Here is a 6,000-nt window from a genome sequence, read left to right as displayed (position 1 = left end):
TTTGTTCATATTTTTTCCCCATTAAATGGTATATTTGCCACTGAACTAGTTCATTTTTATCTCAGTGATAGTGTCAAAATGAGCATAAAATATCACTGGTTTGTGAAAACTGACAACAAAATAGATGTAAATGTTGATCAAAATCGTATTCCCTTTTGCTCATAATAAAACAAGTAAACAACTCAAAAGTTGACACTGTTGAAACGTGTTGAGGAAAAATAGATAGTTTGGGTTGTTTGGCTCGCTTAGACAGCCAAACACAAAAAGAAAATTGATCACAATTGTATTAAACCTTTCTGATTGACCTTTTGATTCTGTGTATTCCTGGTAGGACATGTTGAGGGAATTAAAAGCTAAAATAAGCTTGAGGGGAAAAGCCTGAAAAACATTGCCACCATTATATTGCTTTATAAATGCAGAGGTGCAAATTCAGTCTATTTGCGCATGCACATTTAGATTTCATTTAGATTTTTTTTTTAAATATATATATATATATATATATATATATATATATATATATATATATATATATATATATATATATTCATATTTATAAATGAACAAAAAAATGTCTAACGCGATGCCTGGATTAGTGGTCTTCTCACAGAAGACCCAAGGTCTCATACAGTCATTCGGAAGATTGCTCTTCCTACGTCAGACGTTTGGGCGGCCGCTTGAGGGGAGGCTTCCTTTAGTCCCTGGGGACGCTAGTCTAAGGGGAAGCCTACAACGCGACTCAAGCGTACCAGCGCCGGATTTGAACCCGGGACTTCGGTGTGACAGACCCATGCACTAACCATGAGACTACCGCGCTAGACATTAATGTACATGTCAATGTACATTAAAAACCACCGAGTGCGTGGACTCTAAATCTGGCATCTGAATGTAGAGGTGAAAATTCAATCATTTTAGGACGTGCAACTGACATAAAGATTATGTCATCCCTGTATTTGCAGTTGAAAGCCAGCATTCAGTAATAACGATGAGGGATAATAATTAGTAATGGGAAGCCCGCAATTGTGAAGGTTAATTTTAGATGGAAAACAAATGATAACGTTCTGCTTTGAGCTCCTAATCAGTGACACTAAGGTAATTAGAAATGTAATATATCGTATTGCCTTATCATGTAAAGGTCTGAACGAGCGCAACTGGTGTTTGATTTGACGTCAATCACATTATGGACACGCCCACAGGAAGAAGCGCGCTAATTAGGCAGGACAAGTGAGAACACCTGTTGAAGTGCAGCAGGGCTTTGAAACGTGGTGATTACGCAGGAAATAGAAGAAGTTTAGGAAATTAAACATGGAATGCTGAAGCAGTATGTGATCACAGGCATTGTTTAATAGGATTTTTAACAACAGTTTGGGCTGTTTCAGCCCACTTAACAGTCTAACACCTATATGGACATTCTTTGTGTATTTATCTCATTCCTACCAAAGATAATGCCTCCTAATTAAAAAAAAAGAAGCAATTTATGGACTTTAGTTTAAAAGGCACTGAGCTCTCCTGCTCTATTCTTCTATTCCCAATCTTTCCAACACATTTGTTCAGTCTGCATGTTTCCTTGGCTGTAGCTCAATCTCTGGTTGACTGGATGCCATGCAGGAGGAGGTAAAGATACAATAAATAAAAATGCAAACATTGTAAGGCCAAATCTCCTCCAAGGCAAAAAAAAAAAAAGATCTGACATGAATGTGTGAATTTGAATGTTTTGCATTTTCCCTGACTAACTGAGAGCCAGAAAACAATGTGCATGCTATGCTACATAGAAGGCAAATAACAGAAATGAATGAGTACTTTTGAAAACCTGTGAATACGCCTTTGTAGTGAAGGACCATTTGTGTAAAAAATAAAATCTGACGAAATGTAAGAAGAAATCCTCTTCTACGTCCTTCTCACAACTGAAAGTTGACATCTTGAGTATTCTTGCAGCACCCGCATTTTGGCTCCGGCTTCCCTTCCTTGTCTGAATTGCATGTTTTCTCTCACTAGGTATCGATCTAGATATCCGAACTGGCAAACTAGCAGTTCATGTAAAATCTACAGAACTATAAATCTTGCTACTGTTTCGTAATGCCAAAAGTGCACACAGGTAAACCAAAAAGAAACAATTTAACGACATATTCAGCATAACAGCTTGTTATAGACGGCACTTCCATTGTACTGAATTGTATGCGATGAGTTTATTTATGAGCTCCATCAAACAGCAATGCTGCTTCATGCTGTAGTGAGGGATGGAGTTTACTACTTTAGCTTAGTTTTTCCACACAATAAGATCTGATGGACATTAGAAAAGACAAACCACAGTGCCAGAAATGTGTAAATATCATAAATCGTGTGAAAGATGAAGTCAAATATAGATGTCACTTGAATTTTTCTCCGCGACAGTTAATGTTAACCGGCCAGTTGGACACATATTAAAAATGCCATTTCGAACTAAGATTCTCTGTCCGTAAATGAACGGTGCTGCAGCCCACTGATTTGTTTTTTAATTGATACGAGGTCGAAGAAAGGCTGGCGCTTGAGTTGATATCAGGATGAAGTGTCAGCTGGTGTGTCCCACTCCACCTGGCTTCTCGATGGAAAGCTCGCTCCCTTGTGTGGAACCTGCAGCGGTTCTGTATCCCCTGGATTGAAATCCCAGCTCAAAACAGGCACGTCACCGCCTGTGCCATTCCCTGTGCCATCCACTGTGGCCTGGGAGGCAGACATGTCTGTGCTTTCACAGTGAGTCTCTGTAACACTACTGGGCTGTGACAAACCACCGGCTGAATTCTCAAAGTCAAAGAAGGTGTTGCTTTCGCCGATCCCCAGTCCAAAGCTCTCCAGCATATCCAGTACTGACGGTGTGGACACTGGGGGCCTCCTCCTCAATAAGACTGAGAGTAGGCAAGATGTCCACCAACTCTGCCATCTCCATCGGCCGGATTACCTCGGTGATGCTCGAAGAAAAGTCCTGTTCTTCACTGTAGGACTCCTGTGTTTCCAGAACTGTATACCCCACTTCGAACTGTGCAACAGCACCAGGCTCTAGTCCAGATTCGATTAAAGCGTTGGCACATCCTAAATCTGACTGGCCAAGGCTTGTCAAGTCGACAGTTGATTGGCCGATGTCTACAGGGTATCCTCCCTTCGCGACACCCTCCATTAACAGCGTGGCCTCTTCAGGGACAACCATGATTCCTGATGGAGCGGCGATACTAGCAGGCACGACGTTTGATGGAGTCCCACCGACTACAGACTCTGGAAGGGAAATGGGGAGACAAAAAGAAAATTACAGCAGCATTCAGTCTGAAGCAAAATACAGAAATTCATATTGCAGCTAACACGCCAAACTAAAACGTATGAATATTGCAGCTAACATGCTAAATATTAAACAAGATACATTAAACATTATACAAACTAAACATCAACATTAACTTTGTTATTAAAGCAGCTTTATCTCACTTGAACATAGTATATCTTATACATTATTTTATTTTTTGTATACAGTCTCTCCATGTGATGCGCCACAACATGTAAAAATAAACCCAGAAGGGAACCATGTCGATGAATATGTTGAAACGTGCTAACTGCTCGTACTGTATGTGTTATGTAACTACAATTATAACCTTGTAATGTATTTCCTTGGCTGTCTCAATCCTGAAAGTGGTACTAGAATATAATTCGATACGGGCTTCTCTACACACACATCATCATTGTACCTGCAATGGCTCTCTGTGCCTGTATGCGATGGGGCCACTTCGGTCTGGCAGTCAAGCTCTTCTCCTCTTCCTCACCATCAGGACATGGCGGCGGGTCTCCTCCCATCACCAGGCCAAGAGGCACCGCCCCGATCCACTGCTTGGACCGCACTGTAGACTGCAAAATACAGGAGACGTATTCCGTTTGTCTCCGCTGCGATTGAGACGTTTTCTTGCTTTTAACTCATTTAAGTCATCCAATTAGCACCGGACCGCAGAGAGCATCGGTGCAGCTGCAGTCCATGGAAGAGCAGAGAGGCGCTGTGCAGCCCAGATGTGATGACGACACCACAAAGGAAAAGTTAAAACTGTTATTAAAAAGTCTCTACTAATGCAGCGACCAGCAGTACGAGTGTCCATGTTGTCATTGTAGAAATCACTCAACCAATGAGTTGCACTTATAGATATTTACAATGATTTAGTATTGCAGTTCTCCACTGTGACCACTAGAGTGCAGTGAACACTCGCTGTAGTCTCAGGGCAGCGTTGACTCCACGTAGCGTCAGACGTACGCTAATATTTTCAGTAAAAACAATTAAAAGAGACAGCTGTGTTTCTAATATCGACCTGCATTGAATCACACAGAGAAATATATCTCTTTAAATTAATCCTTACAGCTATTGAAGTGAGCTTATCAGTGACACCAGTCGTGTTGTTCTTCAGCCCCCCCAAATAATTTGCCTTTAAAAAAAACAACGTATTTTTTATTTCTCACTCTGCAGTAACGTCTCTCTCAACGACTGTAGGATTATACCAAGGAGTTTAGCTCAAAGTAAATGATGCACAGAGGCAATGTAAGTGCAGGTAGTTACAGAATGTGGCTATCTGTAGTTGTTAACGATTGTTACCTGCTTACATTTCGTTTACTTGAGACAAATGAAAGGGAATACTGTAGTGGGCTATGTTAACACTAAGCTAGCTATTTTTGTGTATTTTCTTTATCTGCCTCTAATGCTAACCTGGATCTAGTCCTATAGTGTTTTTCTCTGTACATTGCAATCCTAGTTTGCATTGGGTTCCTTCCATTTCAGCCCATCATACAATGTTTATCATTCGATAATCAAGATGTACTTGAAATGTGTGTTTTTGTTCATATTTTTTCCCCATTAAATGGTATATTTGCCACTGAACTAGTTCATTTTTATCTCAGTGATAGTGTCAAAATGAGCATAAAATATCACTGGTTTGTGAAAACTGACAACAAAATAGATGTAAATGTTGATCAAAATCGTATTCCCTTTTGCTCATAATAAAACAAGTAAACAACTCAAAAGTTGACACTGTTGAAACGTGTTGAGGAAAAATAGATAGTTTGGGTTGTTTGGCTCGCTTAGACAGCCAAACACAAAAAGAAAATTGATCACAATTGTATTAAACCTTTCTGATTGACCTTTTGATTCTGTGTATTCCTGGTAGGACATGTTGAGGGAATTAAAAGCTAAAATAAGCTTGAGGGGAAAAGCCTGAAAAACATTGCCACCATTATATTGCTTTATAAATGCAGAGGTGCAAATTCAGTCTATTTGCGCATGCACATTTAGATTTCATTTAGATTTTTTTTTTAAATATATATATATATATATATATATATATATATATATATATATATATATATATATATATATATATTCATATTTATAAATAAAAAAAAAAATGTCTAACGCGATGCCTGGATTAGTGGTCTTCTCACAGAAGACCCAAGGTCTCATACAGTCATTCGGAAGATTGCTCTTCCTACGTCAGACGTTTGGGCGGCCGCTTGAGGGGAGGCTTCCTTTAGTCCCTGGGGACGCTAGTCTAAGGGGAAGCCTACAACGCGACTCAAGCGTACCAGCGCCGGATTTGAACCCGGGACTTCGGTGTGACAGACCCATGCACTAACCATGAGACTACCGCGCTAGACATTAATGTACACGTCAATGTACATTAAAAACCACCGAGTGCGTGGACTCTAAATCTGGCATCTGAATGTAGAGGTGAAAATTCAATCATTTTAGGACGTGCAACTGACATAAAGATTATATCATCTCTGTATTTGCAGTTAAAAGCCAGCATTCAGTAATAACGATGAGGGATAATAATTAGTAATGGGAAGCCCGTAATTGTGAAGGTTAATTTTAGATGGAAAACAAATGATAACGTTCTGCTTTGAGCTCCTAATCAGTGACACTAAGGTAATTAGAAATGTAATATATTGTATGTTTGTATGTATTAGGTTATCACATACAAAATAATTTATACCAAAGCTAGACTAACT

Source organism: Taurulus bubalis (assembly GCF_910589615.1).
Source record: "Taurulus bubalis genome assembly, chromosome: 17".
In the NCBI taxonomy this organism is placed as follows: domain Eukaryota; kingdom Metazoa; phylum Chordata; class Actinopteri; order Perciformes; family Cottidae; genus Taurulus; species Taurulus bubalis.
The sequence above is the reverse complement of the archived record's forward strand: the minus strand, read 5'-3'. Positions refer to the sequence as shown.